This window comes from Dipodomys merriami, unplaced genomic scaffold, assembly GCF_024711535.1.
Source record: "Dipodomys merriami isolate MVZ:Mamm:240054 unplaced genomic scaffold, mDipMer1.0.p SCAF_2, whole genome shotgun sequence".
Lineage (NCBI taxonomy): Eukaryota > Metazoa > Chordata > Mammalia > Rodentia > Heteromyidae > Dipodomys > Dipodomys merriami.
The window spans coordinates 47,021,572-47,036,462 of record NW_027203381.1 but is presented as its reverse complement, the minus strand read 5'-3'; the positions used below and the strand labels follow the sequence as shown (position 1 = coordinate 47,036,462).

Sequence of the window (14,891 nt, the reverse complement as noted above, 5' to 3'; positions counted from 1 at the left end):
TGGGTTGTTAATAAACAGAAGGAGGAATGAAATGAAGGCTATTTTCCCACCACCCACAAGACAAGTGTAGGTTTGATGTATTGATATTGGAACTTGGTGGGGGGGAGGGCGGGTGAAGGGAAGAGCTGTTTCTCAAGGGTTCCTTCAGCCTCCCAAGGGAAACACAGAACTTGCACCACAGGCTTTACAGAGACTTTCATTAATGGCACCTGGTCCAGATTCTCTTAGGCTATGGTCTTATCTTAGTTGAGATCGCTATTGTTGAGAATGGAAAGCAGAGAGCTAGGCTTCTAGAACACCTCTTGCCCTGTGTTCTTGAGTGATAGTAAATCTTTTAGCCTGTGTGATGAAGACATCAAAGCTGTGGTGGAACAACTTGAAAATCTCATCAAAGACTTTCATCATTGTCTTCTCTCACTCACGTGGAAGAGGACCCCACATTCCCTTTCTCATCTTTCTGTGTTGTTTCTATTCTTTTGTGCTTTGGGGGGATCTTTCCCAGCTTCTAAGATTCATAAGTGATCCCTGAGCCCAGCTCAGACCAGCTACAAAGAATGTTTCTCCAATGTCTGAAAGTATCTGAGTAAGAAATGTTGACGATAAGAGCAATTAGGTATCAAAGAACTCTGTGTATAATATTCCTTTTCTTTTACCTTTTAAAAAAATTTTTAAGAGATAAAATCCCTCTATGTTTCACAGACAGGCCTTATATTTCCAAACATTTAGGCACATGCAATTGTCCTCCAAAACAGTTGGGACCAGAGTTTGCATCACTTTGCCTGATTGCTTGGATGCGTCCTATAGTTGCAGGCTAAGCCTGACTATAGTAAATAAACTCTAGTCTTTCAGACAGAAAGACCCTGTTCCTACCTATGTACAGTCACAGGTTACCATGCACTGGCCTTTTACATGTCCTGGTCATTCATATTTGCTTTCTTGCTTAGGAGAATTTAGAGTCTTATTAAATGTGGTTAAGCCAGGTTCTGTGCAAATGATACTATACTTTGCCTTCCAGTTGAGTGCTGATCCCAATTTCTGCCATCCAAATTTCAACTGGTTAAACTTTGACTCCTGTTCCCTCTGCTAGGAAATAGGTAAGCAGTGATGATCTTAGGTAACAATTTAAAAATGTATATCAATAATCAATATCTCTAGTTTGAAAATTGTTGAAGCTTTTCAATACATCAGGGAAAATAATTTTTTAATTTTTTAAAATATATTTTTATTGTAAAGATACTGAACAGAGGGGTTACAGTTACATGAGCAAGGTAATGAATCCATTTCCTATGGAGCATTGTTATCCCCTCCTTTGTTTTTCTCCTACCATCCTTTTCCTCCCCACCTCCCCAATTCCTCCCTCCCTTCCCCCCTGAAAAGTTGTGAAGTTCGTTTTCAACATAGTGTCTTGTACACCTGTCATCCTGTATCCTTATTTCAGCATTTTGCTATTTCCCTGCCCTTCCCAAATTAGAAAAATGTATTTACAAGATGCAGGATACTGGAATCAAATACAGTGAAAACAGGGGTTGTACCATGGGGGAAGAACATACAAAGAAACAAAAAAATCACATAGTACATTATAAGTACATTAAAAAGAACATCAAAAAAGATAAAACCACTTGTGTCCCTATCTTGGGGTTCATTTTGCTTAGCATCAGGTTATATGGTCATATGTACATAGCTTTTGACCTTTTCTGCTTATCCTAGACATATACTAGTTATTGCAGATAAGGGAAACCATGGGACCTATGTTTCTTTGGGTCTGGCTTACTTCACTTAATATAATTTAGGGAAAATGATTTCTTGAAATATGTTTCTATGAAGCATTGCCTTTGTAGAATAAAATTTCTTGACTTAGTTACTTTAAGTCTCTCCTTGTCCAAGACTTCTGCTGATCCACTGTATAAACCCATTTCATTTTGGGGTCTGATGACTAGAATAATATAGTATCAGGGATTTGAACAAATGCATTCATTGTTTGGAGCACAATGCAACTCTGTTCATTGCATACAACTACTGAGAAATTAGGTGGAGCTTTAAGTCAAATACTCCTCTATACTTATGTAGGCACTATTATTATCTCTAGGACTTCATTTCCAGTTTAAAAATATGCTTTATTTTGAGAGACGTACTATAACCAAGATAAATGTTCTGAGCTTGTCTTGTTTGTTTACATTACTGACTGGAATAGTAGACCTTGGACAGCAAGTAAGTGGATTTACCATCTACATGGTAAAGGTGAACCTTGTGTATATATTGTGTTTATTCCTGAACAAATAAGTTTTTCACATAAAACAAAAAAATAAGCCTTTAAAAATAGTTTAGTGCTACTTTTAATTTTATTAAAGGAGAATCTTATTCAACACAGTTTGAAAATTAAACCTTCTCAGCATGATAAAAAATAAAAGCACACAACCACCTGATATGTTATCTAATAGGACAAAACAATAGACAATTATGCCAATCTTTTAACCCTCTGGAAAAGCAGGAGACAATGCTGGGCTTGTACAAACCTGAGAGGCTAGAATAAAGCTGATGATATCATCTGATGGCTATCAAATGATGGATTCCTTAGTATTAATGGTGTAATACAGTAACACATTCAGGACCAACATACCTATCCCCTCATTTTCTTACTTGTTTATTACACGCAATTCAGAAACAAAGAGGGCATTTCCATTACAACTTTCCTACAAGATATTCCAAGATGCTCAGTGGATGCTGGCTGGCATTGCAGACTAGTGATAAATTATTGTCTACAAATTCCTACCTATTCTTACTGTTGATCTTGGCAACCTCAGCACACAATGACTTCACCTTCTTTATTAAGTCAAGGAAAAGTCTCAGCTTTCCTTTACAGTTAGCACTTTCTGATTCTCCTTTGGCATAGCTAAGTTGGCAGCATTACTCCTCTCGTACTTTAGTGTTATTATAACACTAGTGTTATTATATATAAAATAAGGGATGCTTGAACACAAGACCCAGGATGCCTCCACAGTTGCTTTGATATTGGATGATCCAGGAGACTAGCAGGCAGGTAGCATCGCAGATACATTGGACATGTAAATGGTTCATCTTCTGAGTGGGACAGAGTTAGATGACATGAGATTCCATCACACTAAGAATCGTGCAAAATTTCAAAGTTATGAATTGCTATTTCTGGAGGCTTCTACTTAATATTTTCAGACCATGACTGAGGAGAGATAACTGAGCCTCATAAAAAAATCAGATGAAGGAACTATTGTGTTTATTATTTCTTTCCCCCTTCAAATGTGTTCTTGGGAAGCTGCACAATCCTAACTTTTGTATTCTAGCTAAGTTTATGGTCTTTTTTTTTTTTTTTTACCTCTTCCCCCTAATAGGAAAAGTATGTTTCCAGTGTTCCATTTACTTGATCTATAAATTTCCCACTGTGTTTATATCTCAAGGGAAAGCAAATTCAATTATATTAAAATTTCCATCAGCACTCGTGCTAAGCTAATGATTATTTCTATTGATTTTTACTTAATTTTACAATAGTGGGCCCCAAAAATGCAAATCAGTAAACATACTGTAAAAATATCAAAACTGTAACATTTAAAAGTACAATTTAAAGTGAAGGAAGGGGTGACATTTTCCAAAAGGAACTGTAATCATAACCAGCCTTATGATTTTGTAACCCTTCTCTAAAATACCTTAATAATAACAGTAAACCCATATGTACAATACCTTAATTATAGTAAAGTTATATTTAAAATACAATTTATTCAAGATCATTATCAAAGTTTTTACTAATGACATTTTGTTGAATTCACAGGTCATAATTTGGATAGCTTACTTCAACTTGTAGATATAAAAACATTACGACTTAAAGTCTTTGGGAGCACATTTTATGTATAATCTTTACTTTCATGTAACAAGTGATAAGAAACATGTCTTTGAGCTTGGTGCTGGTAGCTCACTCCTGTAATCCTAGCTATTCAGAAGCCTGAGATCTCAAAATTGAGAGTTGAAGCTGGCTTGGGCAGAAAAACTCCATGAGACTCTTATCTTCAAATAACCAGCAAAAAGCTAGAAGTGGAGGGATGGCTCAAGTGGTAGAGTGCCAGCCTTGAACAGAAAAAGCTAAGGGAAAACCTCCTGGCCTTGAGTTCAAGTCTGTCTTTGATTGTTTTCCCTCTCAGATGTGTTTGTTGATTATGGGCTGGAAACATGTTGGGGTAACTCTCAGGAGTGACACTAGGTAAAAAGAAAGTTTGCACAGAAGCAGCAGTTAAACTTGATGCCTTTACCAAAACAAACAAAAAATTCAGAAAACTTGAGTCACACAGTTTCTCTGATGGGAACAGATAGAAGACTCCTAGGAGAGAGACCAAGGGCAGTTTACTTTTCTTAATACAGTAGCCAGAACATCAACATTTAACTTGGTCCCCCTTTAACAGTACAATGTGTAATGATAGCTGCAGTCATAGCAGAGAAAGCATGAGGGCAGGGAACTAGAATCTTTTGTACGAGGTACTAAGCATGTCTACTTTTGGCTCTAGAAAGAGTCACTATCTCTGTTGTCCAAGATGTTCACATGTTCGCGTCCTTGAAAATCATAGTCAGAAACAAAGTCAGCCAATGTGTCCATGAGCAAAATGTCATATAGAAATGAGAACTGTGAAGAATTTTCAACTAGCCATGACGTCTATTTAGGAAGAATAATCTGCAGTAATTGAGAGCATGATTTTAAGTCAGAATTTAAATACTGGTTCTTGTCGCTGGGAGAATGGGATTTTAGGCCAGTTCCTTAGGCGCAGATGTGAGTATGGACAGCATATGGTCATCCTGGACTATGTGGAGATAAGTGACATAAAATGGCTCACTGGGCAAACAGGTTCCTGGCAAATATTTTTGTACTGATTTAGTGTCCAGTCTCCTGGACACAGATCAGCTAAGCGGATATTTTCCCCAAGTGGTATCAGAACTAGAAAAAAAAAAGATTTTCTTGATGGGCACTGGTGGCTCACACCTATAATCCTAGCTGAGTTCTGAGCATCATGGCTCAGAGCCAGCCTGGACAGGTAAGTCTATGAGATTCCAATAAACTACTCCAAAAAGAAAATAACATCAGGAAGTGGAGCTGTGACTCAAGTAGTAGAGCACTAGCCTTGAGCAGAATAGCTCAGGGACAGTGCCCAGGCCCTGAGTTCAAGCCCCAGGATACTCTTCCTCTGCCTCTCTCTCCCTGTCTTTCCCTGTCTGTCTGTCTGTCTGTCTGTCTGTCTCTCTCTCTCTCTCTCCCTCTCTCTATCTCTTACACACACACACACACACACACACACACACACACACACACACACACACACACGGAAAACAATATTTTATTTTTGGTTTGTCTTCGCCAGTGGTGGTTCATCGCTTCTGTTCTCTGAGATTTCCTTCTCCTCTGTTCAATACACTGGTTCCCAAATTTGCCTGTACACTGCCACTCCCTGTGCAGATTTAAAAAAATACAGATGTCCAGGCCCCACCTGCAGAGGTTGTGATTTGGTCATTGTGAAGAGGTTCCTGGGAACTAGAATTTTAACATTCTCCCTCTGTGGTCCCAATGCATACTCAAGGTATGGAACGACCGCTCTAGGACTCATCTTGAAAAAACAAAGAGCAAAGCAAGCCAAAGAGGAAACTAAAGAAAATAAAGAAGAAAAAAATGACTGCATGGCAGGATATCTTCCCCCAATAATTTATTTTACTGTTTCTTTGCTTCTTACTCTACACAGATAATGAATACTTTCTTGGCTTCTCTGTTCTTGAATTCAGTCTATGGCACATTCTAATTTGATTTCTCTTTTGTCAGACTACCAAAGCTGCCTGTGCATTTGGCTCACAGAAGCAAGCTGGGCTTAATTCCTCACTTAGCTTGTTTCAACCATCAACCATGGGCTCATTCTTTGGCTAGACTCCAATTTTGACCCAGACGTCTTCCCTGAGAGATCTTTGTGTGTGTGTGGGCGGGGGGGGGGGGGGGGGGGGGGGAGGGGGGGGAGGACCTGGGCACTGTCCCTCAGCTCTTCAGCTCAAGGCTAGCGTCCTACCACTTGAGCTACAGCTCCACTTCCAGTTTTCTGGTGTTTTTTTGGAGATAAGAGTCTCAGGGACTTTCCTGCCTGGGCTGGCTTTGAACTGTGATCCTCTGATCTCAGCCTCCTGAGTAGCTAGCATAAGAGACGTGAGTCACCGGCGCCCAGCTCCCTGATATCTTTTTCAAGCGGGATCAGGGCATCTCTTCTAGATCACAGGCATTTTGTTACTTCTCCTCCCCAAATTGGAAAAATGTATGCTGAAATAAGGACACAGGCTGACCCATTGTACAAGACACTATGTTGAGAACGCACTTTACAACGTTGGTGGGGAGGGGAGGGAGGAGTTGGGGAGGGAAGGGATGGTGGGGGAAAAACAAAGGAGGGGGCAACAATGCTCGATACCTTACTCATGCAACTGCAACCCCTCTCTGCAGTGTCTTTACAATAAAATATATATTATTAATAAAAATTTAAACGAAGTCTCACAGGCAGTTCCAAGTTCAATTGGACTTGGGTGGAGTCGTACCGAGCCTTGGGCTCCATGGGGTTCTCTTAAGAAAGACACTTTATTTTTTTTTAATTTAATTTTATTTTATTTGTGAACATACTGTACAGAGGAGTTACAATTACATGGGCAGGATAATGCGTACATTTCTTACCAAGCATTGCAGCCTCCTCCTTAAGAAAGACACTTTATAAAGAAGCACCTTCTCCTCCAACATCACTGACTCGAAACGTTACAAATCACACATCAAGGCCAAGACTCGAGTTCAGGCACTCTGTATAATTTGGCTGTGTCGTACACTTTAAATCCATCAGGGAAGAATGGCACCTCCAATCACACCAGACCCCTTCCCTAGAAGTCTCCGCCCAGCACCTGCTTAACCCAGGTGACTGGGGCACTGAAATCATTTCCTCCTCTTCTGAGGTCACGCCCAGAACCGCCTTGCCACGCCTCCTTCGGACCCTGAATGGTCCCCAGCCAATGAGATCACATCTGCCGTGGCCACGCCTCTCCCCTCCCCCGCACCCTCTCCCTGCACACACCTCAGTCTTACCCTGAGTTTCTCTGCACTCCTCCATCCTGTGCAGGCTTGGATCTTAGGATGAACTCCCCTCTGCCGGAACAACCACATGGAGGTTTCCTTTCAGCACAAGGATTGAAATCTCTGGGATTTTGACAGGCTGTTAGGAAGTGAAATAACTTCCAGAGGAAATGTAATTATTCCATTTCTATAAAGTCTGGTCTCTGATATATTTTTTGCAACAAACAATTCATCTCACAGCTTTATACTGACCTAAGTGTGTGTCAGAAAATACCGAAAGCAGTTTATTCCTCGTTATCATGGTGGCCTGTGTTCATACAAAAGGAAAAGAAAAAGAAAAAAAGAACTAACAAAAGAGAGAGAAGGGAGAGGGAAAAAGAGCCCTCTGCACCTGCAACATTGGAAGCCATTTTCAATTGTACAGTGTGCTTCTTGGAAAGTAAGCTGGCAGTGGCCAAGTGTTTATTCAATAACTTTAAAATCATAGTTTTATTTGCTATAAAAGGTATCCTTTGCCATGAATTAAGTCAATGGATTGTTTCTTGGTTATAATATTATACTATAACTACACAAGATGTTTCTCCTGTGGATAACATTGAGAAGGATACATAAGACATTTCTCTATTATTTCTTAATTTTACATAATATTTTATATATTCTTTATGTAATAATATAAAGGAAATATGCAACCATCTCAAAATAAAAGTTTAAAACTTAACTTCTGGGCTGGATCCCCATAAATCACATCTGTAAATCCTAGGTACTTGGGAGGCTGAGAATAGGAGTATTGTCATTTGAAGCTAGTCTAGACAAAAAAAAAAAAGCTCAAAGACTATTTTTTGGCAGTGCGGGGGGGGGGGGGGGGAAGGGGCGAGGGGGGGAGGGGGGGAGTTCGGTTGTGGGGCCTGAACTCTGGGCCCGGGTGCTGTCCCTCAGCTCTTCAGCTCAAGGCTAGCACTCTATCACTTGAGCCACAGTGCCACTTCCGGCTTTTTTCTTTTTGCTTATGTAGTGCTGAGGAATCGAACCCAGGGCCTCAGGCTTGCAAGGCAAGCTCTACCACTGAGCCACCTTCCCAGCCCTCAAAAACTATTTTTAAATCATAGCTAGACAAGGTGGCATGCATCTGCCATCCCAATATATATACATGGCTGAGAACAGGAGAATTGAAATTCCAGGCAAACTGGGGCAGAAAAATCTGAGACTCTATATCCACAGAGGAATGCTGGATGCACTGTCACATACCTGTAACCCTAGCAAGAATAAGAAGCCTAAAAATAGGATGATAATGGCTCACATGTCAGATAAAACAGGATAATGGGTTTATCTAATGCCATTGTTTTATTCCAACCAAAATTATTAAAGTTTTAGGTCTACCTGAATGCTGCTAATTATGGTAAAATGTAAATTTAAAATCACTTGCACGCACAAAAAGTCTTCATATTTCTCATTATAATGTAACATAGGCTCAGCACTTACAGATTGAAACATGCCACATTACTCTGTTTTCTTTCATATTTTATTTGCTATGATAATACACTAGTAATTTATTTTCAAGTTATAAAAGCCACTTCATCTTTTAATTAGATTATTTTTTAAAATGTAACAGTTATATCTTAAAACAATGCGGTAGACAGTTTTATTCTCATTTTCTAAATTTTTAAAAACAATCGTGTTTTTAACCATGAGATAATTATAGATTTAAATGCAATTGTAAGAAATAATTTAAATCTGCTGTGGATTTGTGTGTGTGTATGTGTGGGTGGGTCTGGGTATATGCTGGTACTGGTTTTGAACTTGAGGCTTTGTATGCTCTCTAGGCTTTTTTGCTCCAGGATGGCATTCTAACATTGAGCCACAGTTTAACTTTTGGCTTATTTTTTTTGCTGGTTAATTGGAGATAAGGGTCTCACAGACATTCTGCCTGGCATTGGCCAAAGGCACATGACATTCCTATATTTTTGCCCAGTTTCTTCCCAAATATTCTTATCTTATAAAACTATAGCATTGTAAAGCTGGGTACATGTGCTCAAGCCTGCAATCCTAGCTACTTAGGAGGCTGAAATCTTAGGACTGTGGTTTGAAGGCAGACCAAGCAGGAAAGTTTGTGTGACTCTTACCTCCAATTAACCACCACTACCACCACCCCCCAAAAAATTAAAAACCAGAAGCAGAGCTGTGTTTCAAGTGGTAGAGCATTAGTCTTGAGCTCAGGGACTGCACCAAATCCAGAGTTCAAGCCCCGGGACCAGCATAAAAACAAAACAAAACAACATCATCAAAGCAAACTATATCAAAACAAACAACAAAAATAAAAACAATACAACCAGGAAATTAACATGGACATAATCTACCATTGCTATTCAGATCCCTCATTCTTGCTTGCACTTGTGTGTGTGTGTGTGTGTGTGTGTGTGTGTGTGTGTGTGTGTGTGTGTGTGTGTGTGTGTGTGTGTGTGTGTTTCTGGGTATTTATTTCCTTCCATTAAGTTTTCAACCCAGTGCATGTCAGGCTGCATTTGTGTTTCTGCTTCTGGTAACAGAAGATAGAGATTTTAGCCACAGAACTCAGAAACCACCCTGAGTGGCCTGTTCCCCTGTGATAGCAAGAAAATGTTCCATTGGAAATCCTTGCCATAAAATGTCATCAACAGCCGCAGACAACAAGCCACAGTTCTGGTTGATTTCTGTGTGCCTTAGTCTTTCATTCCACGCTCTATGGTGAGAAGGGAAGGGCAGCATCCCTCACAGCTACTCTCTCCCAACCTCTTACCCCCAGCCATTCCCCTTTCTACTTGTTTTTGACAGATAAACTAAGAATGGTCTGTGGAAAAAAATCACAACTTAAGCAAATCTCCTTTTCAGAGAATTACATATACATGATTCACGTGGAGAAAGTTCTTTATAAGGACATGTATTAAAAGATCCCATCTTTCTAATGAACATTTTAAAAATGGCAAGTTAATTTCTTAATGCACAAAGAAAGAAAAAACACACAAAATTCTGCCAAGTTTGGGGAATCAAAATAAGAGCTCATTCTCTGTAAAATAGTAGTGATGTCTTCTTATATTCCTGAATAGTGTAAAATAATGCACATACAACACATGGCTACACACATGCATGGGCCCATATAACACACACCCACAGTGATGCACATGCACATACCGGAGTTTCTCACACAGAACAATGTATATAACACATGCTTCATCTGGGCAGTGATTTCCCCAAGCTATAGCTTTGGCTCCCACAATAAATAGGGATAAAAGCATTGTTGTTGGCACTGTGTGGAGGACAGTGATTGTTTTCACAGGAAGAAAGGTTAGATGTCATATTTTCCTCTTGTTTTTGCACAAATGACAGAGGATTTAGAAAAACACGATGCTTGAATCTTGTCAGGATAGGTAATCTTGTGTCATGTTGGTGCAACAGTAAAACTGCAGTTCTGCTTATCCCTGCTTCTTCCCATCACACCAGGGCATTATCATTTGACACACTTTCCCATCTGGCTCTGCTCACTGCACACTTCCTGTTAGATATGTGCGACAGAAAAAAAAAAGTAGGGATACATGCTGAACCAGAAGAAGCGGTGTATCATAACATGTGCATGCAAATTCATTCATCTTCAAATGGTCTAGTTTATCTCTGAGTTCAGTAGTCCCAGGGGTATATTCTAAGACCCCCCCAGAGGACTCCCCAAACTATGGACTATATGTATTATGATTTTTATGCATACATGCATAATATGTGTGGAAATTTTAATTTACAAGTTAGATGCAATAAGAGATTGACAACTACCATTCTAAAATAGAACAGGTATAACAATAAAATCTGTAAGGAAAGTTATACAATCATCATCTCTCTTTCTCTCCCAAGATATCATTTATTGTAGATCATAAGCAACTTTAGCATATATATATATATATATATATATATATATATATATATATATATATATATATATATAATCCTCCCCCCCAAGAAATTTTGCCTTTTCATGTAAAGAAAGTACCTTATAACTTTCTCTGGCATATCTGAATTAATGCAGTAAGGGTTACTGGGATACCACAGTGTTTGATTTGCTGACTGAGACAGCCGGTAAGTGACTAGTGAGTGGGTAACATGAATACACTGGACAGAAGATGAGTCACATGATTAGTACAACAGAATGGGACAGCACAGATCTCATCACACTATTCAGAAAAATGTGCAGTTTAAAGCATACAAATTGAGCCACGTGCTGGTGGGTCACATCTGTAATTCTTTTTGCTCAGGAGGCTGACACCAGGAGAGTGGCAACTCAAGACCAATATGGGCAGAAAAGTTTGTGAGATTTTATGTCTGTTTAATCAGCAAGAAGCAGGACAGGAGCCATGACTCAAGTGGTCAAGTGCTAGCCAAGCAACCACAAGGCCGAAAGTTCAAACTCCAGTATTGGCAAAATAGTAAATAATAATAATAATAATAATTATAATAATAATATAAATTACATAAATAACTTTTTATTTAGAAACTTTTCCATTTCTTTTCCTTATAATATGAAACTGTTCATTAATGTGCATGCCATCCTTATTCAAGGGCCATGCTAATCTTCTCTGTATCAGTCCAATTTTTGCCTATGTACGGCTAAAGCAAGCATTCCACTCAGTATTTTCTACTATGGTTGATTAAAGGTAACTGAAACTGCAGAAGAGGTAACCATGGATACAGGTGTGTGAGGGGTGGGAGGGTATAATGTATTAATTCAAGAAAGCAGACACAGTGGGCAATAGCAGACCTGCTAAATGATAGCATTTCACCAGGGCTGTATGCCATGAGTCCACTAAGTATGCCACATCCTGCTCTTTTGTGGTGCGAGTTTTTGTTGTTTTATCTGGAGCTTACACTTGAAAGTAAAATGGGAGCAGTTTCTAGACTTCCTGAATCCTGGGGAATCTCTGAAGTGGGACTAGAGGACCTTTTCCCTCCCGCTGTGCAAGGGCTTTCTGGTCAGAGACCGTATTCTGAAACTTCTTTGTTCAGTCCCCGATGTTCTGAAACCTACTGAGAGGCTCACAGGCTGGAAGCCAATGAAGTCAGTGGATATTCCTGCCACACTCAGGAAAGCATGTCCCGCTAGCAGCTGGGTTGCAGAGGCCGCATGGAAGTTGATCCAGGCTGCATTAAAGCTGATGTAAAGCATCACTAAGGCTGTCTCGTTCCAATCTGAATTTGTCAGTCATTCCATCTTCATAATCAAACAGATGAATCTTAAAAAAAATCCATTCCTTGTAACACAGAGACACACAACAGCGACAGGAACTTGTAAGCCAACAAAATATTTTTATGCAGACTTGAAGGCCTTTCCTGACCACCACAAAGCCAGGCATAATCTAGCCTTTGCCACATGGAGTGTGGGAGCCAGAGGTCTGAGCAGGCTTTTCCTCCTGGCCCTGCTAAGAAGTGGCTAGAAAGTGACCTAGGCCTGTTTCTCATTAGCCGGCTTCATCCAGTTGCAAAAATGAGCCTGGCTCTTCTGGCATCTGGTACTACAACTCCTTAGAAACATTAATTTTGGATAGCATCACAGAGCAGCACTCAAAAAAAAAAAAAAAAGGTATCTAACAGAGAACTCTTCCGAGGAGAGAAGAGACAGGAGAAGAAGCACCTCTTTCAATACACAGCATCTCCTCGTGATGATTTGGTCTCTGGTCTAAAAGACACAATTAGTGGCTCAGCTCTCAGAATGTTTCCCGAGTGGTTCGCATTCAATTATGCGCACATGTAAGCCAGACCAATCTGACCGATCAATCAATCAGAGGAAAAGCCCCACAGTGTCCACATTCCACAGTAGGAAAATCATGCCTTTCAATTGGTGGAAGCCAAGGCTGGGGTCTACCATCAAAGCCTAAGTGTGCAGTTATCTCTGCCCAGCAGGCTGGACTTGCTCCCATGGTGGCAGGGATAGGGGATACATAATGTCAGCTTGGGGTGAGAGAGCAGAGCGCAGAGGCCAGAGCACCCTCACAGCTGGGCTATTGGTCTCTGCTGGCCCCAGTCTCCCTTCCTGTGACTGAACAACCATCCATCATCCCTGCTAGAGACTTGGCAATCTCACTTTTCTTTTATTAATTTTTTTATGCTAGTCCTGGGGCTTGAACTCAGGTTCCGGGCACTGTCTCTGAACTTTTTTTGCTTAAGGCTAATGCTCTGCCACTTGATTCACAGCTCTACTTTCTGGGATTTTTTTCTTTTTCTTTTTGAGTAGTTAATTGGAGATAAGAGCCTCAACAGACTTTCCTGCCCCAGCTGGCTTCGAACCCAGATCCTCAGATCTCAGCCTCCTGAATAGCTAGGATTACAGGTTAGAGCCACCAGGACCTGAACAAAATTTATTTATTTTTATTATTTTTAAGTAGCTGTACAAAGAGATTTCAATTCAACATTGGAAATCTCTTTTTGGTGACCTATCAATGGATACATACGTATGTTATGTACATACACACCTACACACACATACATGTTGCATGTATGTGTTGACTGAGGCAATGGCTTCTGAGTGACAAGTTGCTCATTGTTTGCAGTAGTTTCTGTGAAATGTTGTTTTGAAGGGATTTTTCCCTCTGACCATTCTCAAACATAGGAAGCATTTAATTCATAAAACTCTTTCCTGTCTTAGGAACTTCTCTAAATGCTCGGGTGTACTGATTCTGACTTCGGCCTTAATTAGAGTGTGGTCAAGTAAGTAGTTCAGTATTCAGGCAGAAGTCTCCCACCCCTGGATTCAAGCCTGATTCTGCCACTTATTAGTGAAAGAACTTTAGCCAAGTTACTTGCTATCAAACTGTCTAGTACATTAACTTTTAACTAATAGAAATAGTATGCTGCCATGAAGATGACCTGAATTAATATGGGTAAAGAGATTAGGACTATGCCTGTTACATAGTAAGCACCCTACCGATGTTATTCAAACTGTTGTTAGATACTGAAGTACTCCTACTAACACCCTTAGGTAATGGTTCACTGTACAGAGCATCTCCCAATGTGCACATTTATTATCCTATTCCAATCCTATTTCCCATCCAGCAAGACGCACAGCTCAGGTTTTCTGTTTCCTAACTGATAAATGAATCTCCTTGAAGTTCACTTATTTGCTTAAAGACACGCAAAGCATGTCAGCGTTAGAATGATCCCTGCCTTTGCTGCCTTTGAACTCACAGTATTCCAGTAACATTGGCTCCTTCAGATGTACAGAAGAGCTTCCAGGGCAGCAAAGCTTCTGAAGGAAGCCACTGTTGTCAACTTGGTGCCAGGGTCCAGAGTGCTCATCAGCCTCTTGAATACAGGCGCTTTTTTGTGATGACCGGTGAATAGACAGCAAATCAAAACTGCTGTATATGAAATTATAAGAGCTGGGAGACGGTGGCTCAAGTTTATAAATGTAGCTATGTAGGAGGCTGATATCTGAGGATCACAGTTCAAAGCAAACCTGGGCCAGAAAGTCTATGACACTTTTATCTTCAATTAACCACCATCACCACCACCAAAAAAAAAAAAAAAAGCCAGAAGTAGATGTGTGGCTCAGTAGTAGAGCTCTAGCTTCGTGCAAAAAGCTTAGGGACAGTGCCCAAGCTCTGAGTTCAAGATCCACTACTGGCGCGCGCGCTGCGTGCGCGCGCACACACACATACACACATACACACACACACACACACACACACACACACACACACACACACACACACATGGTTGGACATGGGAAAGAAAAGGCTGTAAGTGGGGATTTAGAGCATTCCCTATGTTCCTGCAGCACCCCCAGTGG

The 14,891-nt window shown here is 40.3% G+C and overlaps 1 non-coding gene across 1 annotated transcript; it reads right to left on the bottom strand.

Moving 5' to 3' along the window:
• Positions 1-11,622: 11,622 nt before the first annotated feature.
• Positions 11,623-11,727, bottom strand: LOC138832767 (U6 spliceosomal RNA). The gene has a single exon (XR_011373694.1). It is a non-coding gene; the product is annotated as a U6 spliceosomal RNA (small nuclear RNA).
• Positions 11,728-14,891: the final 3,164 nt, after the last annotated feature.